Genomic DNA, 25,938 nt, shown 5'->3' with positions numbered 1-25,938 from the left:
CAGGTTGTTCAAGCATCACATAAGAGCTAGTGCAGAAGGGTGATGAAGACTCCTCCGGGGATGCCATGGACTTTTAAAAAAGGATGCCTTCGTGTCGCTAATATGCATTGTCTATCAGCTCAGATGCACTCACCATGTGGGGCATCTAGGGCACGTGGTTGGGCTATTATATGGTGAGGCAAAAGTGATTAGAAGATAATATTGTAAGCAGGGATAGCAGTGAAGTGTATCTGCTACAGAGCACAGGATACTTCATGCCCTGCTGAGTTAAAAGCAGATGTTGAGCCACATTGCTTCATGCACAGAACTTTGACCATACGAGTTGGGAAATTTTGTCGAATTTGCACAAGGCTCTTCAGGAGTACTGTGTACAGTTCAGGTCACCCTGTTATAGGAAAAAAATTATTAATTTGGAGAGGGTTTAGAAAAGATTGAACGGATGTTGCAGGGAATGGCAGATTTGAGTTATGAAAATAGTCTGGAACATCTTTTCACTGGACCATAGGAGGTTGAGTGGTGACCTTATAGAGGTTTATAAAATCGTGAGAGGCATTGATAAGGTGAATAGCCAGGGACTTTTCCTTCGTGTGGGGAAGTCCAAAACTAAAGGGTGTTTCCTAAGGTGAGAAGAGAAAGTTTTAAAAAGGATGAGGGACAACTTTTTTTACTCAACTGCCAAAGGAAATAGAGGTTGCAGGTACAATTACAGCATTTAATAGACGTTTGGATAAGTACATGAGAAAGAGAAGTTTGGAGGGAAATGGGCCAACTGCAGGCAATTAGGGCTAGTTTAGTTTGGGAACATGGACAGTGTAGACTGGTTGGACGAATGTGTCTGTTTCCATGCTGTGTGGCTCTATGGCACTTTGATTACATAACACAGGAGTCAACAATAAAGAGGTCTACCTTAGAGAGTGGCAGGAAATATGTGATTCTCTGGTATGAGCGCCATGATATCTCAGGTCTTTGAACTAATATTTATCCTCATAAAAAGAGTAGCCCAATTGCATGGAGCATCAGATAAAACAGGCATCTGAGGCCTACACATTCAAAGAGGCAGCTTAAATAGGCTCGAATAAAACTTTGATTACATGGTGTGAAGCTGGATGAACACAACAGGCCAAGCAGCATCAGAGGAGCAGGAAAGTTTGACGTTTCGGGTCGGAACTCTTCTTCAGAAATGCGGGAGGGGAAGGGGATTCTGAAATAAATAGGGAGACAGGAGGAGGCGAATGGAAGATGGATAAAGGAGAAGATAGGGTGAGAAGAGACAGGCAGGTCAAAGAGGCGGATTAGAGACAGTGAAGGTGGAGAGTTAGGGAGGGGATAGATCAGTCCAGGGAGGACGGACAGGTCAAGGGGGCGGGCTGAGGTTAGTGGGTAGGAGATGGGGGTGGGGCTTGAGGTGAGAGGAATGGTTCGGGAGACAGGGACTAGCTGGGCTGGTTTTGGCATGTGGTCGGGGGAGGGGAGATTTTGAACCTTGTGAAGTCCACATTGATACGCTTGGGCTGCAGGGTTCCCAAGTGAAATATGAGATGCTGTTCCTGCATCTTTCGGGTGGCGTCATTGTGGCAATTCAGGAGGCCCAGGATGGACACGTCGTCCGAGGAGTTGGTGGGGGGGGAGTTGAAACGGTTTGCAACTGGGAGGTATAGTTGTTTGTTGCGAACTGAGCGTAGATGTTCCGCAAAGCGGTCCCCAAGCCTCCATTTGGTTTCCCCAGTGTAAAGAAGGGCACAATCGGAACAGCGGATACAGTATATCACATTAACAGGTGTGCAGGTGAACAACTGTTTGATGTAGGTCCTGGGATGGGGATGAGGGTATAGAGGCAAGTGTAGCACTTGCTTTGGTTACAGGGAAAAGGGCCGGGAGCAGTGGGGCTGGAGGAGAGTGTGGAGCGGAAAAGGGAGTCACGGAGAGAGTGGTCCCTGCGGAAAACAGATAAGGGTGGGGAGGGAAAAATGTCTTTGGTAGTGCAGTCAGATTGCAGATGGCGGAAATGTCGGAGGATGATGCGTTGGATTTGGCGGTTGGTGGGGTGATACTTGAGGACGAGTGGGATTCTGTTCTGGTTATTATTGCGGATAGGAGGTATGAGGGATGAGTTGTGGGAAATGCGGGAGACACGGACAAGGGCGTTTTCGATCACTGTGGAAGGGAAGTTGCAGTTCTTGAAAAAAGAGGACATTTGGGATGTTCGGGAGTTGAATGTCTCATCTCGGGAGCAAATGTGGCAGAGGTGAAGGAATTGGGAAAAGGGGATGGCATATTTACTGGAAAGTGGGTGAGAGGAGGCATATTCTGGGTGGTTGTGGGAGTCGGTAGGCTTAAAATGGATATCGGTTTCCAGATGAATACCAGAGATGGAGACAGGGAGGTCCAGGAAGGAGAGAGAGATGTCAGAGATGGTCCAGGTAAACTTAAGGTTGGGATGGAAGGTGTTAGTGAAGTGGATGAACTGTTCGAGCTCCTGGTGGGAGCATGAGGTGGTGCCGAAACAGCCATCAATGTAACGGAGGAAGAGCTGGAGGGTAGGGCCAGTGTAGCTTTGGAAGAGGGATTGTTCCACGTACCCTACAAAGAGGCAGGCATAGTTTTGGCCTATGTGGGTACCCATGGTCACCCTCTTTGTCTGTAGGAAGTGGAAGGAATTAAAGGAGAAGTTGTTGAGGGTGAGGACGAGTTCGGATTCGTGGATGAGAGTGTCAGTGGAGGGGGACTGGTCGGGACTGCGGGACAGGAAGAAGCGGTGGGCTTTTAGGCCACCAGCATGGTGAATGCAGTTGTATAGAGACTGGATGTCCATAGTAAAAGTGAGGTATTGGGGACCAGGGAATTGGAAGTTCTGGAAAAGGAGGATGTCATGGATGTAGGTAGGGAGCTCCTGGACCAAGGGAGAGAAATTGGAATCCAGATAGGTGGAGATAAGTTCAGTGGGGCAGGAGCAGGCAGAGACAATAGGTCGACCAGGGTAGTCAGGTTTGCTGCACCCTCTGGTGCCATCCTAAAACTCAGAAAATAAACCAAGACATAGAATATAACAGTGAAAAGTAAGGAAATAAAGTAGAGACTAATTTTACAGTCATTCTTGTTAGGTATTAAGCTGTGGACCTTCCACACCGATGCTGAGACCAGTACAGCGCGAAGCAGTCATCCAGCCTCAAATCTTCTTGCTGCGCCGCTGCCTCAGGGACAGAGTTGCCATTCTCCGGCACCATTTGCCTCCGCCCATGTCACCGCCTTGAATCCACGCTTAGCTGAGCTCAGCAATGCAGCCACTGCTAATGCTGCCAGACCCCTACAGGGCCCAAACTGCTTCCCTCCACTGCCACCACTGCCAGGTACACAACTTCAACGTGCTGGGTACCTCACTGATGCCGTCGACAGCAATGCCACTCCTTCACACTCTCCACGACAAAGTGAGCAAGATTAAAAGGTCAGAAAAATGGGAAAGCAAAGAAAGGAACAGCTGACGAGCCCCAGGCTCAGGATCCTGAATACTGCTTACTTCCCCATTGCCATCTTCATCAGTCAGAGCAGGGGAATGAGGAGTAGGTTGAAATGACAGTGGCAGCACTATCTAGCAATAATAATAGAAAAAGGAAATGGAAGACTTTGTATTGTCACAAAGGGAGTTGTCAATTCTATTGTCAATAATTATGTACCTCTGGATTTTGTGCCAAATCCCATTTGTCCAGTCATCTCCATTGTAATCTCACATTTCCCAAGTGTCAGTCTTGTGGTAAATGGACTATGAGTAGAAGGCGAGTAGTGGCTCTCAGTAAAATGGCAGATTTATTGACTGGAGAATGCTCTTTCTTTGGGATTGGGGTGTGTTTGTGTCCGATGGTACAAATTGGTCTTCCAAGTAGATTTATTGCCATATATTATTGAATTGAATTGAATTTACCAGGATGCTGCCTGGACTGGAGGGCAGGTCTGATGAGGAAAGGTTGAGGGAGATAGGGCTTTTTCTCATTGAAGCAAGGACGGATGAGAGGTGACTTGATAGAGGCGTACAAGATGATGAGACATAGAGAGTGGATTGTCAGAGACATTTTCCCAGGATGGAAATGAATATCACATGAGGGCATGATTTTAAGGTGATTGAAAGAAGTTATAGGGGAGATGTGAGAGGTAAGTTGTTTACACAGAAAGTGATGGGTGTGCGGAATGCGCTGTCAGTGGTGGTAGTAGAGTCAGATACATTAGAGACATTTCAACAACTCTTGGATAGGCACATTTATGATGGTAAAATGTATAGTATGCAGGGTAGTTTGATCTTAGAGTAGGATAAATCGTTCTGCACAACATTGTGGGCCAAAGGGTCTGTACTGTGCTGTACTCTTTGTGTTCTATGTTCTATGTTCCATGAATTGAATAATGAGTGTTTCTCTGAATCTAGGTAAGCAGCTACTGGAAACCTATCCATCATCAGGTTCCTCTTTTTGTCCTTTAGGAGCAGTCATTGATGTCCTGTTCTGGATCTCCAGCCCATTCTGCAAGGTGCAGCAGGTTCCTTCTGTTTTGTGCGCCATAGACAATGGATATTGATGGATATCCCCCAATCAGCCAAGGGGCTTGTGTTACATGTTCAACAACCTATTGGCTTGCTATTGTGGCTTAGTTATGCCTTTCCTCTGAGTTGGTGGTAGGGAATCAGGCACATCCTGAGATGGAATCCCTCATCTCCAAAGAACCATTCACTGACTCAAATCATATTCTATGATTGTGGGAATCCAGCCTGAACAGCAAAGACTTAATTCAGACTGGATTAATCAACAGCAAGTGAATGTTAGTGACAGCCCTCACAATTATAAGAGAGGCAAAGCCATGCCACTTTTGTCATTTTTCATGACCACAAAATGTCCCAAAGTGGTTTACAGTCAATGAAGCACAGTCGCTATTTATATGTAAGAAACATAACAGCTAATTGGTACACAGCAAGGTCCCAGGATAGTAATGAGATAACGACCAGATTTTTTTTTTCTGACATTGATTAAGAGACGAAAATAGTGTTATCAGATCTTTTACATCGTCTAAGATGATACTCAGTCTCCCAGTTCAACATCTCATCAGAATGACAGTAACACCAAACACAAACTCTCTCATTTCTGCACTGGAGGGTCAAACTTGATTTTTATATTTAAATTCTGGAAAGAGGTTTATTTATTTGTTATTTACATAAATGAAGTGGATGTGAATGTACAAGGCTTGATTAGAAAGTTTGCAGATGATACAAAATTAGGAGGTGTCGTTGATAGTGAAGGAGGTTATCAAAAATTACATGGAGAATCTTGATCAGATGGGGAAGCGGACTGAGGATTAGCAAATACAATTCAATACAGATAAGTGTGAGGTGCTGCATTTTGGAAAGTTGAACCAGGGCAGGACTTATACAGTAAGTGATAATGTCTTAAGGAGTGTTGTGGGGCAGAGGGACCCAGGAGCAAAAGTACATTGTTTGTTGAAAGTGGCATCACAGGTGGACAGGGTGGTGAAGAAGGCATTTGGCATGCTGATCTTCATCGATTGAAGCATTGGGTACAGGAGTTGGGGTGTTAATGTTATAGTTGTATTAGTAGTTGGTGAGGCCACACTTGGAGTATTGAGTGTGGTTTTTGTCACCCTGGTACTGGAAAGACAGAGTTAAACTGGAAAGTGTGCAAAGAAGATTTACAAGGACATTGCCAGGACTGGTAAACCTGAGTTATAGGGAGATGTTGACAAGGATAGGACTTAATGCATTGGAACATAGGAGAATGAGGGGTTGACTTATTGAGGTGTATAAAATCATGAGGGGCATAGATAGGATGAATGCATATAATCTTTTTCCCAGGGGTGGGGAATTCAAAACTAAAGGGCATATGTTTAATGTGAGAGAGGACAGATTTAAGAAGGTTCTGAGGGGCAATTTCTTCATGCAGAGAGTGGTGTATATATGAAATGGGCTGCTGAAGAAAGTGGTTGAGGCAGGTACAATAGCAACATTTAAAACACATTTGGATTGGTACATGGATGAGAAAGGTTAGAAGGATATGGACCAAATGGAACTAGCTGAGTGGACATCTGTTTCGGCTGAAGGACCTATTTCCATGCTGTGTCACTCTGAATCTCTGATTCTATGGCAAGCATCTGACTCAGACGTGAGAGTGATACCAACTAAACTATAGCAGATACCATATGGCATCAGTTGCTTGGGAGATGTATGTGTGTGCAACAGATTGAGAAGCAGTGCAGATGTCATCGGCAAATTCCTGGATGAAGCTGGAAAGAAATTCAGGACAGTTATGACCTTGTCTATCACAGGCAATGTGTGCCCACCCATCTCTCTTGATTGGAGGTCTTTTTTCCAGTCGGCTGCTGTTGATTATCTGTGAAAGTCTGACCTTCCTAAGACACTGGTATGCATTCAAAGCTGATTATCAGTGTCGTCTGTGTTTGCTATATTGCCTTCTGTGTGTTGAAGCTGTCCTTGTAGTCCTCTAGAAAAATGTCTGCAGCTGCTGTTGTGTGACTGCTACCACTGGTGATGTTGCTAATGTTACTCATCTTGTTGCTTATCAGAGATCTAAGGTACAGCTGCATATTACCTTTCACTACACAGACTTTCAATTCTCTTTCTTCATTTATCAATCACCCATCTGATCTCTAAATCAACATCTTTTCTTTACAATTTTAACCTTTTCAAAATGCAGGTACTGCTATTCTCCATGTCACAGCAGCTTAATTCATTGAGAACCAAATATTGGACTTTTCTTCTTTTCTGCTGCTGCAGCTGTTGCTGGCCTATTAGCAAAGCCTGCTGTCTTTCTGTAAGCTGTGCTTTGAGCTGGTTTTAATAACTATTTGTCGAGCCACTGGGACCTATGGGACTGAGGCCAGTTAACAGTTTTCATGGCAACATTTCAAGAAGTTACCACATACCATTGGGTTTGTCTGGCTGCATCTTCACAGATTTATTCGTTTGAACTAAAATAACTGCACAGATAAAAGGGAGTTGCCATTGGAGCAACATTGTTTTATGATTAGCTGAATGGGATTTGAATGTGACACTTATCATCTTTAATCCCTGCAACAAAAAAGCCTGTCTCAGTATTTTCAAAGTATGGACAGCAGAACTATCACATAATTAGGCAGCTAGATTTTTGATTAATTCATGGGATGGTGGTATCTTTGGCCATTAGAGATGATCCTTGTAATAGAAGGACATCTGGGATATGCAGGAGTGAAATGCCCCAACTTGGGAGCAGTCATAGCGGAACTGGGAGTAAGGGATCACATTCTTGCGGGAGAGTGAGAGAGAGGAGGTGCAGTCCAGTTAGCTGTGGGAGTCAGTGAGCTTGAAATTGATATCAGTTTTGAGGTGGTCACCAGAGATGGCAACAGAGAGATCCAGGAAGTACAGGGAGGTATTGGAGATGGTCAAGGTGAATTTGAGTTTGGGGAGAAGGGTATTAGTAAAGTTGATGAACTGTTTAAGTTCCTCGTGGGAGCACAAGACAGCACCGATACAATCATCAATGTAATAGAGTAAGAGGTGGTGGATAGTGCCAGTATAACAGCGAAAAAGGGACACTTCCATGGATCCTACAAAGAGGCAGGCATTGATTAGGGCCCTGTGGGTTCCTCTGGCCCATAACACCTCACCTTCACTCTAGACATCCAATCTCTGTACATTTATATCCCTCACACAGATGGCCTAAAAGTCCTCTGCTTCTTCCGTTTCTGCAGGCCCAACCAGTCCCCCTCCACCAACACCCTCATCCACTTAACAAAACTCATCCTTACCCCTAACAACTTCTTCTTTAACTCTTTCCACATCCTACCAACTAAGGGGCTGGCAACTGGCACCTGCTTGGGCCTAAGCTATGCCTGCCTCTTTGTAGGGTATGTGGAAAAGTCCCTTTACACTGGCACCATCCCCCATCTCTTCCTATGCTACATCGATGTCTGTATCGGTGCAGTCTTGAGTTCCCACGAGGAGCTTGAACAGTTCATGAACTTTACTAACACCTTTCACCCCAACCTCAAATACACCATCCCCAAAATCTCCCTCTCTTTCCTCCATCTTTAGTGGCTGCCTTGAACTTCCAGATGTCTTTCTATTTCAAGAACCATAATGTCTCCCCACTGCCACCCCCACCTCTGGTGATCGAAAATGCCTTCAACTGCATCTCTTGCGTATCCTGCACGTCTGCTCTCACATCCCCTCTCCCCCAACAAAATTAAAGACAGAATCCCCCCTTATCCTCACACATCATGCCATTATTTTTTCCATCCAACCTATCATTCTCAGCTTCTTCTGCCACTACAAACCGAACCCACGGCCAAAGAGATATTTCCCTCCCCAACCCTGTCTGCCTTTCATAGGGACTGCTCTCTCCACGACTCCTTTGTCCACTCCACACTCCCCACTAAACCAACTAACCCCTGCACCTTTCCCTGTAACTGCAGGAAGTGCTACACTTGCACCTACACCTCCCCTGTCACCTCCATTCAAGGCACAAAACAAACTTTTCATATCAAACAGGGGTTCACCTGCACATCCGTTAACTTGGTATACTGTATCCATTGCTCCCAATTGTGGCCTCCTCGACATCAGTGAAACCAAACGTAAGCTTGGAGACCGTTTTGTAGAGCATCTGCACTTTGTACGCAACAAACGACAACACCTTCCGATTGCCTGCCATTTAACTCCCCCTTCCACTCCCTGGGTGCCATGTCCATCCTGGGCCTCCACCAGTGTCACAATGACACCACCCGCAAACTAGAGGAGCAACACCTCACGTTCTGCCTTGAGACCTTGCAGCCCGATGGACTAAACATGGAATCAAAAATTAAACTTGGAATTTACAATCTCCCCATGCTTGGCTTTATCCCATATCCAATCCTGCCTTTCATCCCTGCTTCCTAGACCTGACACAACCTGTCCATTCATTCCCAACTATCCGCCCCACCCATCCTGCTGACCAATCCTCACCACCCCCGACCTGCATTCACCTATCACCATCCCACCTACAATCCCCAGCCCCACCCCTCATCTCTCTATTTATTTCTCAGCTTCCTTCCCCCTCCCCATTTCTGAAGAAGGGCCTGACCTGAAACGTCAACTTCCCTGCTCCTGTGATACTGCCTGACCTGCTGTATTCCTCCAGCTCCACACTGTTGTCTCTGACTCCAGCAACTGCAGTTCTTGCTACGTCAGCAGAATTGCTCAGTTGAATATTAGTAGCAGGTGCAGGTAGTTAGTTAGTGCACTGTCATCTGGCTGCTGTTTTATTTCCTTTGCACTACACAAACGATGAACAATGACCGTAGCCAATAAAAGAGAATCTAATACTTTCTCTTGACATGCCACAATATTACTGTTGCAGAAACCCCCACCATCAACAATATGGGAATTACATTTGGCCATAAACTGAACTGAGTAACCCAACTCTTGTCTTTCCACAGCCCATGCACCATCTACAAGGCACGAGTCAGGAGTGTGATTGAATATGTTGTGCTTGCCATATGTGAGCAATTTCATCAAAAGTCAAGAAGCTTGACACCATCCATGGCAAAGCAACCCTTTGAGTGCCATCACATTCCTGACCTTAAATATTCTCTCCCTGTACCACTTTTGCACAATGACAATAGCATTTAACACGTACATGGTACAAGGTTTGTGTACAAGTATACAAATGTACAAATATGTTAATTAGGAGTAGGAGTTGTCCATTCGGCCCCTGGAGCCTGCTTCCGTAATTTGAGAAAATCGTTGTTAATCTGTAGCTTCTGATTTATTTTCCTTTCTCACCCCTATATATTTTAACCGGGCTGTTAATCAAGAATCTATCTTAACTCCTCTTTAGAAATACTCACTGAACAGGCCTCCACTACTCCAAGAGGTGGACAAACAATTACGTGTGTGGTATAGGCCCTCAAACACTCAGGGAGAGATAAAAATTCAAATATGCATTCAAATTTCAGAGGTGTGTGTCAATGGACAAGATAAGGAGCAGATGTTGTAGAGGGCATTTGAGGAAAATAAAGGAATGGTAAAGATATTTAAATGTTTTAAGATGTTTAAAAACTATTTAGACGATCACCTGAAATGGCTTAGCACACAAGTCTCCAAGTCAAGTGTTGGAATATGAGACTTAAATGGATGATTTGTGACTGGTGTGGCAGGGAGGGCCTCTTTCCATTCTGTAAAAACTCTATGCTATTGAAGGCTGCCAGATATGTGCAGGCCTGAGGCAGTAGAGTCCCATTAGCATTGTTGCAGTCCTGCAGCCTCAGGGCTAAGAGGGCCATTGTTTCTATGTCTGCTTGTGCACATTCACAAAGTCCCAGATTGCTGACAACATGGGATTCTCTCCTGACTGGGACTGAGCAGTTGCCAGGTCTGTGGCAATCTTCTGAGTGCCAGCTGCCCAGGGCTATGGAGCTTTGGCCATGAAGTGTAAACGACTCTGACCTCCAATGACATAACTAATGAGGTGTCAGTATCTGAGCTAGTGGGGAATTAAGGAGGTAGCCTCGATGATACTTCCTTTGAGGCCTCTGAACATCTTCTGGAGAGGTGCTGAAAGGCGTTACTTGTTGGGGAGACCCCACTTGACAATGGCAAGATACAAAAGGGAGATGGCATTGCAGCCAAGTTGTGTATGCAGTGAATAGCACTGGCAGTGGGGTTAATGTAAGAGCTGCACTGGAGTGAAGAACAGGCACTGACTTCAGCATCCCCAATGAAGCAGTGCTGGTCTTCTCATGTGAGACCCAGAATTCTGTTCTTGTGTGGCATGAGGAGACTCATATTAGGCATTCCACTTTCTGTCTGAGTCCTTTCTACCCTATTGTGGGTTGTCTTCTCCCGAAGTGAAAAAAGGAAGGGATTGAGTGAGCCGAAAGTGCACTCACCAGCTGTAAGTGTTAGTGCTGGTGCTGGTGGAGACAGAGTGATGGAGTGACTAGGCAGAGCAGAGGCATACAAGATTGCTGGTGTAAGGGGCATGAGGGACAGGAGCAAGTAAGGGAAATGAAGCATTCGGTTGTATGAGTGATAGATCAGGAAGCTTGTTGGGAAATGGGTGCAGTAGCAGACTTGACCGTGTGTGAATTAGCAGAGAGAATATCGTGGCACTTATCCTGGCAATTCTTAATGCATTGATGTATGTTCGTCAACATTGTGGAAACTGCAGCGATCCCAGTGAAGAACTCATCCAGCTGGAAGGGTGTTATGGCATGGCCACCTCTGCCAGGTGAAAAGGACATCCCTCCTCTGCACCATCCCATCAACTAACATACTCTTGACACCAACAACAAAACAGCGAGCCAATTTTCCCTTATCTGATGTGCCCAGAGAAAGTGTAAGGAACCATGCTGCGCAGCTTCAGAATGGCAGTCCTCATCTGGATGTGCAATAACACTTTAAAGAATAGCACAAGAGCCAAGGATGCCAGTCTATTCTGCGGCATCTGGTGAGTGGAGAGAACTTCTGGATAAAGTGAGTGGAAGAATCTGGCTAACTTTAGTTAGGAGGGTAAAAATAGGGGCATGGTGGTGAGTTACTAAGGCAGGTTCAGGATAAAATGGTAAGAAATCTCATTGGCCTCACACAGGGAGACCCTTTGTGAAAAACAGAAAAAATGCCATGTAGCCAAAATAAAATTCAACCGTGCCCCTGACTTACAATCTCTCCCATGAGGGCAGCCACATGGATTCCACCAGTTTCAGAAAGTGGCTCATCACAACTTTCACAAGGTTAATTAAATTAAGGTGATATATTTTGGAAATGCCCACACCCCATGAATGAAAAATTACTGGCGAAATTCTGTTTTCTGGCATTAGATTTTAATGGATACTGCAATTCCCCATCCCAAGCTAAAGGTCAGGAGGAGGGAATGCGTACACCAGAAAAAAAGTTGACCCACAGCAACTTAACAGTTGATTGGTTCTATTACAAGTGCTGCCTCAGAATTCTGCTGGCCATTCAGTTGTCATCATTTATCCAATCTGGCAGTCCCACCAGGAACTCCTCTTACTGCCAGGACCGCACTTGGGGACTTGGGGAGGTATGCAGCACTGGTTTAGGACTATTTAAGTGTCTCCCTGGGTCATTCTGACATGTTTAGGCAAAAGGAGTTGTTGGAGGAAGTGTGGTGTTGGTAGTTATGTGGAGGAGGAAATCCTGATGGAGATAGGACTATGTGGGGTGCCCTCTGATTGGTCCAGGGGGCTAGCTATAGGATGACGTTTCCCTCCATTGTCACCAGCCAGTGCAGAAAAACCTACTAGACTGGACACTTGGTTTGGACTCCGTCTTAAATCCCAGCAACAGCAGGAGGAGGAGGCCCTTAAGTGCGCGTTGATTTCTCACATACGGGTCTCAATTAACCCTTTAGTACATAGGCTCTGCCACAATGCACTCTATCCATCAGTAAAATTGCAGTGGGGTTGGTGGGTAGTTGAATGTCAGAGAGGCACCCCATTGGATTCTCTGTGATCCCCCAACTTCAAACCAGCTGGTAGTGAGCATAAAATACATTCCTTGATGTCTGGTTCCTATTTTGTGTGCTTTTCAGTTTACAAGCCTGCATACAACGTAGCGTGATGATGTATTGGATTTATATTGATCATTAAACTGCTTGGTCTGTCAGACCTTGCTACGTTGATCCAGTGTCACTCTCCATTTATTATCCATCCCTAATTGCTATTGAACTGAATGCCTTGCTAGGCTATTTCAGAGCGCAGTAAAGAGTGATGATGTCAAGTCACATCAAACTTGCAGCTGCATATCTAGATCCAGAAAATGTCCTCTGTGACCATCCCATAGTATATAATTGTGTTCAATACAGTCTGTTAATGTTAACCAATCTGTATATACACCTGAGCTTACTACTACAACCACATTGTGTGGGTCTTAAGTCACATGTAAGCTAGACCAGATCACTGCAGCAAATTTCCTTAACTGAAAGCATTCATGAGCCAGATGGATTTTTACCATATTCAATAATAGTTTTGTGGAAATTATTACTAAACCAAGTTTTAAATTTAGATGAATTAATTAATTGAGTTCAATTTTTACTAGCTGCTATGGTGGGATCTGAATCTTTGCCCCCTGAGCATTTGCCTGAATCTCTGGAATGGTAGTCCAGTGATTTTATTAATGCACTTCTATGTCCACCCCAAATATGCATCAATCATGGAAGATTGCAGGTAAGATTAAGAGAGCAATTAATAAAGTAAAAGAGGATCACTTTGCAGATTCTTTTTAAAGTCCATTGAATGCCCGATTAAGAGCTCAATTGATCCTCTGCTGAATAGGCCTCCTAAAGTCTTCCTCTATTGGTGGTAAAATTGTATTGGACCTATGACATGGCATCAATGGTACAGCCACTGCCACATCCAGACTACCAACTTGCCCAAGGAGCTGTAAAATCCAGAGCACCATTTGTCTGTGCAATATGTTCAATGCTCTGGAAAAAAAACCTTCTTAAAAAAATACAGAACATCTAAGGTCTGGATCCAAAAACTTCAGCCAAGATCAACTTTCTTCTGGTCCTTTGATCAACAGTAAATATAAGGTAACGAACTTCCATCCATAGATTTCCCAAGTCATTTACTCTTGTGCATTAATATATTCACTCAGACTCAAAAGGTACTGGATTGGTGTTTGAAATGGATAGATATTTCTTAGTTGTGCCTCAACAAGCAAAGGAAATGACTAGAAAAGCACAAAGGGAAAAGTTAAACAAGGGTAATTAAACCAAAACCAGCCCAGCTCGTCCCCTGCCCCCACTGCATCACAAAACCAGCCCAGCTCGTCCCCACCTCCCTAACCTGTTCTTCCTCTCACCTATCCCCTTCTCCCACCTCAAGCCGCACCTCCATTTCCCACCTACCAAACTCATCCCGCCTCCTTGACCTGTCCGTCCTCCTCGGACTGACCTATCCCCTCCCTACCTCCCCACCTACACTCTCCTCTCCACCTATCTTCTCCTCTATCCATCTTTGGTCCGCCTCCCCCTCTCTCCCTATTTATTTCAGAACCGTCTCCCCATCCCCCTTTTCTGATGAAGGGTCTGGGCCCGAAATGTCAGCTTTTGTGCTCCTGAGATGCTGCTTGGCCTGCTGTGTTCATCCAGCTTTACACTTTGTTATCTTTAATTAAACAATATTATTTCTATGATATTTTTAATGAATTATATGACATGAAGCATTCACAATGGACAAAGAGACATTCAAAAATGAATATGAATAACAAACTGCAACTGGCACTTCCCCTTGAATTTCTTTGTCTACCAGCTTCTCCTATGTGACTACTTAGTTGTATGCAGTGAGATAGATCAAGTTGGGCTAATAGTTTCTCTAAGAAAGAAGTAGTTATTATCAAGACTCTGTACATCTGGCTTCTACTTATTGACTACAGCTCCACCTTCAACATCATAATTCCAACCAAACTAATCTCCAAATGCCGGGACCTAGGTCTCTGGTCTGCCACTGCAAATGGATCCTCGACTTCCTGACCCGCGGACATCAATCAATGAGAATAGGCAACAAAACCTCCTCCATGATAACTTTTAACGCCAGTGCCCTACAAGGCTGTGTACTCAGCCCCTTACTACACTCCCTCTACACTCAAGACTGTGTGATAAATTTCATGCTAACTCCAACTACAAGTTCACTGACAACACGATTATTCTAGGCAGTATCTTAGACATTGACAAAGCAGAATACAGGAAAGAGATACAGTGCTTGGTGGCATAGTGTAAAGAAAACAATCTCTCCCTCCATGTCAGCAAAATTAAAGAACAGATCATTGACTTCAGAAATCAAGATGGAGGGTGTATCCTTATTTAAAACAATGGTGCTGAGGTGGAGATCATTGAGACCATCAAGTTTCCAGGAGTGATGATGACCAACAATCTGTCCTGGTCAACTCAACTTGATGCCATAGTCAATACAGCACAACAACGCCTCTACTTCCTCAGGAGGTTAAGAACTGGCATGTCTGTAAAGGTTCTTACCAATTTTTATTGATGCACCATAGAAAGAATTATATCTGGATGCATCACAGCTTGGTATGGCAACTACTCTGCCCAGGACCATAAGAAACTATAGGGAGTCGCGAACGCAGCCCAGTCCATCACACAAGCCAATCTTCCATTCAGAGACTCCATCTATACTTCTCGCTGCCTCAAGAAGACAGCCAACATAATCAAAGACCCCTCCTGCTGAGGTTATAATCTCTGCAAACCTCTTTCATCAGGCTTATGACAAAATAGTTTAAATACACGTGCCAACAGATTCAAGGCCTGCTTCTTCCCTGCTGTTATTAGATTTCTGAATTGACTTCTCATATTTTAAATTTAGATGCTGACCCCGCTCTTCGTGCACCTTCTCTACAGATGTAATAGTTATTCTTCACCCTGTTCTGTTACTCTAATGCACTTTGTATGGTATGATCTGCCAGTACTGCATGCAAAACAAAACTTCTGTCTATACTTAGGTACGCATGACAATAATAAATCAAATCAAATCACAATTCTGCTAAGTTTTAGAATGAGTTCAATGCAGCAGGCCAATGTAGCCATGAAAACACTGCTCAGCTTACATTGTTAGAACATAGAACATAGAACATAGAACAGTACAGCACAGAACAGGCCCTTCAGCCCACAATGTTGTGCCGACCATTGATCCTCATGTATGCACCCTCAAATTTCTGTGACCATATGCATGTCCAGCAGTCTCTTAAATGACCCCAATGACCTTGCTTCCACAACTGCTGCTGGCAACGCATTCCATGCTCTCACAACTCTCTGCGTAAAGAACCTGCCTCTGACATCCCCTCTATACTTTCCACCAACCAGCTTAAAACTATGACCCCTCGTGCTAGCCATTTCTGCCCTGGGAAATAGTCTCTGGCTATCAACTCTATCCATGCCTCTCATTATCTTGTATACCTCAATTAGGTCACCTCTCAAGGTCCTTTTCTCCAATGAAAAGAGACCGAGCTCAGTCAACCTCTCTTCATAAGATAAGCCCTCCAGTCCAGGCAGCATCCTGGTAAACCTCCTCTGAACCCTCTCCAAAGCATCCACATCTTTCCTATAATAGGGCGCCCAGAACTGGACGCAGTATTCCAAGTGCGGTCTAACCAAAGTTTTATAGAGCTGCAACAAGATCTCACGACTCTTAAACTCAATCCCCCTGTTAATGAAAGCCAAAACACCATATGCTTTCTTAACAACCCTGTCCACTTGGGTGGCCATTTTAAGGGATCTATGTATCTGCACACCAAGATCCCTCTGTTCCTCCACGCTGCCAAGAATCCTATCCTTAATCCTGTACTCAGCTTTCAAATTCGACCTTCCAAAATGCATCACCTCGCATTTATCCAGGTTGAACTCCATCTGCCACCTCTCAGCCCATCTCTGCATCCTGTCAATGTCCCGCTGCAGCCTACAACAGCCCTCTACACTGTCAACGACACCTCCGACCTTTGTGTCGTCTGCACAAAGGCCTGACTGCATTTTTTTATATCAGATAGACTGTCATTAATAATATTGTACCGTGGATTTGCAGTGAGTGAATTGGTAAAGGTGGCACTGAGCAAGCTGTTTCCTTTCACTATGCAGGATTCATTGTTTTCATTCATTTCAAATAACCGTTTCATCCCTTCTCCTTTGTGATCCAATAAAACTGCTTAAAGAGGCTAAAATCTCAGTATAATCTTCAGGCATATTTCTTCTGGTATGTTGTTTCTTATGATTTTAACATCATTGGCCTACATTTTTTGCAGCTGGAGCTGTGATGTTTTGTCTTCCATCTCTCCACTGTCTCCACTACCCTTTAACATATTGCCTGACCCCATCATCTTCTCTAATGCCCCTCCACAGATCTCTTACATGTTGAGCTCCCAAGAGTACCTTGACTTGTCCTTTGTTCTAAGATCAAATTTGAGAAAGAGAAACAAGATTTCCAGGTAGATTTCACTGAGACCTGAAATTCCTCCTAAGAAATTCCTCCCACTTTCACCAGTAATATCGCAAAGAAGAATAACCTAGGCCACCTCCGTCCAATTCTTTTTTTACTGTTTAAAATTAAATTGCCTTATTTTACTTTTTTAAGACTTTCATCCGGTTGGAAAGCTTACATTCATCACTGTGTCATTTTAAATGTTTCAAGATCTAATTTTGTCTGTGCGCACGGAGTTTGCTAAATGACTTAATTATAACTCTTGCATCTTCAGTAGTCTGTTTCATGCAAGTTCAATCTTTTAAGGTCTGACGCACTGGTACTTCTGCCAGGTAGATTAATTACACTGATCAAACAATGTAAAGTTTTAAAGTTATTCTTTAACAATCACAGGTTACAAATAGCTTACAGTAAATAGGTACAGCTATGGGCGAAGCAACTTTGAAATATAATAGAGAAAGAAGGATAGATTAAGATTAGATTAATTAACTTTTTTGCAGTTTGTAAGTCACAGCAAGAACAAAAATTAAATGCCTGTTTTGGGATTTATAGGTTGTGGAGCAACCTTATCACATCTGGAAAATACAGGAATCATTTGCCAGGGCATGTCCAAAATCCCAGTTACTTGTTAAAAGTATGTTTTACAAGGTGGATTAATGGAGAAGATTTAGTAACCAGTAGTCAAAGCAAACACAAAATACTATCTTAGATATCCTTTAATTCTCTAACATACAGAATCAATGTAAGTTAAACATGAAGTATTGGGCAAATTGTGGTTAGTTATGAAGTATGATTTCCAGATTAAATGACAGATATAGCAAAGAACAGTTATACAAATTGGCTCAGTAGTCCACATTGTGTATGGGTTGTAAAATTCAGCCATAAAGTCCCTGAAAACTCTGTCTTCCTTGTGAAGAATTTCCACTCTTATCCTTCTAGGATGTAGGCTTGATCCTGAACTCACATTAATGCTGAAATAGCCTGAGTTCTACAGATACAGGTGGCACCACAAATGGCACATGTCTGCAGAACCTAGATATCAGTGGTGGTGTGGTGGCACAGTGGTTAGCACTGCTGCCTCACAGCACCAGGGACTGTAGTTTGATTTCAGCCTTGGGTGACTGTCTGTGTGGAGTTTGTATGTTCTCGCCGTGTCTGCGTGGGTTTCATCCAGGTGCTCTGGTTTCCTCGCACAGTCCAAAGACGTGCAGGTTAGATGGATTGGCCATGCTAAATTGCCTGTAATGCTTAGGGATGTGTGGATAAGGTGGGTTACAGGGGGATGGGCCTGAGTGGGATGCTCTGAGGTTCGGTGTGGACTTGTTGGGCTGAAGGGCCTGTTTCCACACTGTAGGGATTCTATGATTCTAACCCTGTCTTCAGATAACTGAAACAGATGAAGTGACTTACTTTCAGCTTCTGCATCCGCACTTGGTCATCTTTTGCTTACTTGTAATGCACCGCTGGGCATATCAATGACCAAGATACTTCTCTGACTTAGTTGTTCAGAAGGATATGATTACCAGGTTATTCTTCCACAACTTTTAATATAACAATAGTGGGAGTTGGAGAGAAGTGAAAATTATATAGACAATGATTTTCAGTCATTTGTGTTGTTTCTCAGGGGCTTCTGCCAATCTCCAATCAAATTCCAGACAGAGATTAAAAGAATTTCTGTGGAACTTCAGGATTGTTGTCTAAAAGAAAAGACATGCAGCCTTCCCTCTTCTGAAGCTCTGACTGGAAACAGAGATCACATTGTGCAAAAGATTTTGCCTATCTTACAAATTATGATATTTATCTGAATGGCCAGAAAGGAAAAATATGGAAAATTTCTCTCTATATGGCATTCCACCCAGCTTTCCAATTCTTCCTGTAAATTACATGTCTCCTGCTGGGTACAGAATGTCTTAATCTTGAAACAAAGCATGGAGCAATCTGTCTATTTTGTGGATTCATATGTTTGCATACCATGCAGTATGTCCTTTTTCTTTGGAGGAACTGCATCTACTAAGTTAAAGTAATAATGCAGATAACAGTTCACTGGTGTTGACAATCGATATGCTCTATATACTGATAAATGTTATTATGAAGAGCAGTTTGTATAACGTGGTGCTGCCTCCTTATATAGCTGCTGAAAATTTACATTATTTTCATTGGTTCTGCAGTCATTGTCATGACTGCAGTTGCACAAGATATTTTAAGTTGTGACATTAAATATACTCTTTGTTAGTGGCAATCCAGTTGCTAAGGGAAACACAATTGTTGCATGATTTTTCTACCATGTAGATGAAAGAAAATAATTGTTTCAGTTTCAAAAGGTTGTGCATTCAGCTATGTCACATAGGGTGTACAAATTGTCCAAAGGAAATTATTTCTAATTGTCTAAAGAATTTGTCATATGGAAAAATAAAAAAAATCCTTAGGGGAAAATTTATTCAATGCTTAACGGTGACGAAATGTTCATAAATTCGTATAAATTATGGAAGTTTTCTTTAAAAAGAACAACTTTGTGATCCTAATGGGTGTTCGCTTGTGAAGAACCATTATCTTGGTGATCAGTTAAATTGATCTTCCTAGTTCTTCTTTATACAAAGCATGGCGAGCTTTTGGAAATGTGAGGGTGTGAAGGCCATGAGGAGACGTGAAATGAAAAAGTAGGCAGAGGCTGCCCAGCACAAGCACCTCTGAGAATGAAATCTATGACACTTGAAAGTAATCACTGGCATTATGTTCAACTGCATCCTCCACCAGAACCAAAACTTTCACCTCAGTGGATACCTTAGCTAGAGCAGTTGGGGACATTAATTGGTGACTACATCACAGATACATGTCCTTAACTTTGTTGGTGAAGGATTGCTGAGGTCTCTGATGTTCTAATGACTGCTGGAGACCATACATCTAATGAGCCCTGTTCCAATGATGTCAGTCATGGCTGAGTACAGAAACACATGTTTAACACGCAGAGAAATATCATGGATGCTTGCCATTTTAACACACCACCCTGTTCCCTGGCCAACATGTCTGATTCTGGCTTGCTACAGTGCTCCTGCGAGCCTCAGCACAAACTGGAAAAACAACATCTCATTTTATGCTTGAAGGCCTTGCAGCCTTCAGGACTTAATATCAAGTTCAATAATTTTAAAGTCCGGGCATCTTCATCCATGTCCTTATCCCAAACCCCACACACCAGGCCTTGTCATCACATAGGCTGACACCACAAACAACCCGTTGGCCCCATTAGTAATTATTGATTTTCCCAGGCTGATCTTTACCCATTCCTTTGTCTGCCAAATGACTGTTCTCTCTCATTAAAAAAGCCAAAAGAACAGTGGATGTTGGAAATCAGAAACAAAAAATGAAATTGGTGGAAAAGATCAGCAGTTCTGGCAGCGTTTATGGATAAAAATCAAAGTTAACATTTTGATTCTATTGACCGTTCCTCAGAACTGATGGCAGCTAGGAAAATGTTGGTTTTTATGAAGATAGTGTGAGTGGAGGGGTTAAGGAGTAAATGATAGATGGAGATAGAAAGATAAAGAAAAACAGTTGGACAGGCAAAGGAGTGGATAACAGTAGGAAAATGAGCATCTGTTAATGGGAAATATTAGTGGCTAATGATTAGTTGTGTATAATAGCAGACCATATGATAACAAGGCCTGGTGTGTGGGTGTGGAGGAAGCATGGGGGAGATGGCTCGGTTCCATTTCCAACTATCATTTACTCCAAGCCCCTACCCCCTTCTCATAAGTATCAAGCTTTTCCTAACTGAATCAATTCTGAAGATGGGTCACCGAACCAAAAACATTCAATCTGCTTTCTTTCCACAGATGCTGCCAGACCTGTTAAATTTCTTGAGCACTTTCTGATTTTACTCACTCTTTTGTCATGTTGTTCTTTTGCGGATCCATCTTCATCTGTACATTTAATAGATGGAAACTTCCATACCTACTAGTATGTTGGCCATTGAACATTGAAAAATCTCTGATAAAAGAAACAAGTTCAAACAATAATTTCTAAAGGGTGTTATTAAGTTACTTAGAAATCTGGACTCTTCATCTTGTGGCAAATATCACAAACTATCATTAGCTTTCAGTTTGATGGCGATTTTGTTGTTTCCAGGTTTGACTAGGTTCTTCTATTATAGATGGTGCAAAAAAAGTATTCTTAATCAAACTGTTCAAAGTCGCTATCACATATCTCTCGACCAGTGGGGATTGGAACCCAGGCTTCCTGATCCAAGGGTACGACTTACTGTACCACAAGAGCTGTACTGCTCACTGTGCTACCTTATTCTAATGTTCTAAGTCAACACAAATGTTATTGGATCCATTTGGTCTGGGAACTGATACCACAAACAGAACACCATATGGTCCGTTCTGTAACTGACAAAAAAAATACACATTGAATTTCTGAATGTAAGTTGGCTCACTGAGCTGGAAGGTTCGTTTTTAGACGTTTCATCACCATTCTAGGTAACATCATCAGTGAGCCTCCGACGAAGCGCCGGTGTTATGTCCCGCTTTCTATTTATCTGTTTAGTTTTCCTTGGGTTGGTGATGCCATTTCCTGCATTGGTGATGTCATTTCCTGTTCTTTTTCTCAGAGGGTGGTAGATGGGCTCCAATCAATGTGTTTGTTGATGGAGTTCCGGTTGGAATGCCATGCTTCTAGGAATTCATGTGCGTGTCTCTGTTTGGCTTGTCCTAGGATGGATGTGTTGTCCCAATAAAAGTCGTGCCCTTCCTCATTTGTATATAAGGATACTAGTGATAGTGGGTCATATCTTTTTGTGGCTAGTTGATGTTCATGTATCCTGGTGGCTAGCTTTCAGCCTGGGATAACACATCTATCCTAGGACAAGCCAAACAGAGACACTCACGAGAATTCCTAGAAGCATGGCATTCCAACCGAAACTCCATCAACAAACACATTGATTTGGAGCCCATCTACCACCCTCTGAGAAAAAAAAACAGGGAATGACATCACCAACGCAGGAAATGACATCACCAACCCAAGGAAACCTAAACAGATAAATAGAAAGCGGGACATAACACCAGCGCTTCGTCGGAAGCTCACTGATGATGTTACCTAGAATGGTGATGAAACGTCTAAAAACAAACCTTCCAGCTCAGTGAGCAAACTTACATCCAGAACCTCAACCTGAGCTACAAATCTTCTCAAAACTCGCTTACATCGTGAAGTATTGCCACAATCCCACTTTTCCTGCATTTTAGAAGCGGGTGAGCCACTTTCCTGGGCCTTGAATCTATTTTCAGTGTGTTGTGTATTTCTAGCCTTCACAGCCCTCTGATCAGATTTGGAAATTGTTTTCTAATTTGATTTACTTGTTCCTGATTGTGCACTTCTTCCATTTTAAGAATGAGATCGCTTAGCAGCGAGCATGTCTAGTTCTAGATAACATGCCGTGTTTCTGAGAATTCTCTGTCCATGTACTTTAATATTGCATGAAGATGACCTTTGTCTTTCAGGGTGATTCTGCTTGGACTTCGATTTTGGATAAATGAAGGCTCCAGGGTTACTTTTCATATCTGTCAAAGCCCATATTGATAGAATGGTGATTCCAGCTCTAACTTGAAATGCAAGGTCTGTATTTTGTCTATGTCTTCAATATTAGCATGCTAGTATTGGTTCCCATACTCAGTGATTTCTCCAGTGAACATTAGACCATAAAGTAGGCAAGTAAATTCGTCCATCAAGTCTGCTGTGCAATTCAATCATGGCTAATATGTTTCTCAACCTCATTCTCCTGCCTTCTCCCCATAATCTTTGATCCCTCACTAATTGAGAACCTACGTATCTCTGTCTTAAATGTCCTCAATGACTTGGCCTTCACAGCCTTCTGTGGCAATGAGTTCCAAAGACTCATCACTGTCTGGCTGAACAAATTTCTCCTTAGCTCAGTTCTAAAAGGTCATCCATACACTCTGAGGCTGTGCACTCAGGTCCTAGTCTCTCCTACTTGTGGAAACATCTTCTCAATATCCACTCCATCCAGGTATCTCAGTATTCTGCAAGTTTCAATGAGATTCCCCTTGATCCTTCTAAACTCCATTGAAAGTCTCTATGCTTACCTCTCCATCCAACTATCTTTATGTCATCTGAAAACTTCACAACAATCCCCCCAGTTTCTTTCTCTAGATGATTAATGTATAATGTTAACAATCGTGGTCCCAACACTGACCCTGCAAAAGGTCCATTAGTCACTGGCTGCTATCCTGAAAAAGACTCCTTTATCCCTATTCTTCTGCCAGTCAGGTAATCCTCTACCTATGCCAATACCTTGCCCCTAACACTATTGACTCATCTCATTTAGCAGCTTCCTGTCAAAGGCCTTCTGGAATTCCAAATTCCAATTAGCTCTCCTTTGTCTAACTTGTTCATTACCTCCTCAAAGAATTAATCAGACTTGTCAGGCATCATGTCCCCTTAATGAAGTCATACAGATTCAATCCTATTTACTATGTACTCCATAATCTCATGCTTAATTATGGATTCTAAAATCTTGCAAATGACCGAGGTCAGGCTAACCAGCCAATAATTTTCTGTCTTCTGCCTCCCTCCCTTCTTAAACAGGGTTATTACATGAACCATTTTCCAGTCCTCTGTGACCCTCCCTGACTTCAGTGATTCCTGAAAAATCGCCACCATTGCCCCCCCAATCTCCTCAGCTATTTCCTGCAGATGCCTGTGGAATAATCCATCTCGCCAAAAAATATTTATCCACCTTCAGACCTTTCAGCTTCTCCAGCACCTTCTCTTTTCTACACTCACCACTGTCCCACTCTATTGAATTTGTGAAATGCTACTGGTGTCTTCCACTGTGAAGAATAATGTGAAGTACCTGTTTAGATCCTCAGCCACTTTTGTTTCAATTACTATTTTTCCAATCTCATTTTCTAGCAGTCCAATGTCCTCTGTTGTGTCCTCTCACCTTTTGTATAACTTATAAGAACTCTTGCAATCATCTTTTATATTCCAAGCTGGCTTGCTCTCATATTTCATCTTCTCCCGACTTATTGCATTTTTGATTGCTCTCAGTTGATTTTTTAACTCTTCCCAATTCTCAGGCTTCCTACTAATCTTCACACTGTATACTGTTCATTTTGCCTTTATGCTATCCCTAACTTGCCCTACCTACCATGGTTGTCTCAACTTCCCCTTAGTATGCTGCTTCTTCCTTGGGAAGAATTTCTGCTGTGCCTCCAAAATTACCTCCAGAAACTCCAGCCATTGCTGCTCCATCATCATGCCTTCTAGGCTTCCCTCCCAATCAACTCTGGCTAGATCCTCCCTCATGTTTTTGTAGTTACCTTTACTCATTTGTAATATTGTTGCATTTGATTCCAACTTGTTCCTCTCAAATGATAGAATTCTATCATATTATAGTCACTTTTCCTTAGGGGTTCCTTTACCTTAAGCTCCTTATCAAGCCTGCCTCTTTACACATCGGCAAATTCAGGACCAGCTGCCCCCCAAAATAATCTTTCAGACATTCTACAAATTCCTTTGCTTGGGATCCGCTATGAACATGATTTTTCCAGCCCATTTGCCTATTGAAGTTCCCCACGCTTATTGCCCTAGTGGCTTTCTCACTTACCTTTTCCATCTTCTGATTTAATTTCTTCTCCACATCCTGACTACTTTTAGGGGGTCTACACATAACTCCCATCATGGTCATTTCTCCTGTATAATTCTTCAACTTTACTCACACAGGTTTGAGGTCTTCCAACCCAATATTGTTTCTTACTATTGAATTAATTTCATTCCTTACTTACTCTCAAAGCAACCCTGCCTTCTCTGCCAATCTGCCTGCACTATCAACAGGATGCATTTCCTTTGACATTTAGTTGCAAGCCCTGATCCTCTCCAGCCATGTCTTTGTGGCACCCATAACATTGTGCCTGTCAATTTTAATCTGTGCCACAAGCTTATTTACCTTGTTTCGTCCACAGTGTGCATTTAAGTGTAACACCCTCATCCTCCATTTAACTGTCCCCTTCTAATAGTTATCTCCTTATACACTGTGCCTGAAGTTAGATTCTTTAGACTTTCCATGCTGTCTGTCCTTTTACTTGTTCTAGAAACTTTAATTACCTCCTGTGTGCCCTCACCAGTTTAAAGACTTCCCAGACTAGTTTAAGGACCTTGTGACGTCAATTGTCCTCTATTTGTAGAAGTAATTCATTTATCTTATTCTGAATACTTTGTACATTAAGATATAAAAACATTTAAGTTAGTTCTATTAGCGGGTTTCTCCACACTTCTGTGGTTCCTTGTAACAATCAATCCTATCATTTAGAAACAGAGTCATAGAGATATACAGCACAGAAACAGACTCTCCAGCCCAACTCGTCCATGCCGACCAGATATCCTAGATAAGCAGAGTCCCATTGTCAGCATTTGGTCCAGATCCCTCTCAACCTTTTCTATTCATAGACCCATTCAGTTGCCTCTTAAATGTTGTAATTTGCACCAGCGTCCACCACTTCCAGTGACAGCTCATTCCATGCATGCACAACCCTCTGTGTGAAAACTTTGCTCCCTAGGTCACCTTTAAATCCTTCCCCTCTCACGTCAAACCTGCGTCATCTAGTTTTGGGCTCATTCCACCCCGAAGAAAAGACCTTGTCTATTCACCTTACTCATGCCCCTCATGATTTTGTAAACCTCTGTAAGGGTCACCCCTCAGCCTCTGAAGCTGCATGGAAAATAGCCCCAGCCTGTCCAGCCTGTCTCTATAGTTTAAAACCTCCAAACCTGGTAGCATCTTTTCTGAACCCTTTCAAATTTCACAACAACATTCTCAAAGCATGGAGACTAGAAGTGCACACAGTAATACAAAAGTGGCCTAACCAATATCCTGTACAGCCTCAACATGACCTCCCAACTCCTATACTCAATGCACTGACCAATAAAGGCAAGCATAACAAACATCACCTT

This window comes from Stegostoma tigrinum, chromosome 1 (assembly GCF_030684315.1).
Source record: "Stegostoma tigrinum isolate sSteTig4 chromosome 1, sSteTig4.hap1, whole genome shotgun sequence".
NCBI lineage: Eukaryota > Metazoa > Chordata > Chondrichthyes > Orectolobiformes > Stegostomatidae > Stegostoma > Stegostoma tigrinum.
Note: the sequence above shows the minus strand (reverse complement) of the source record.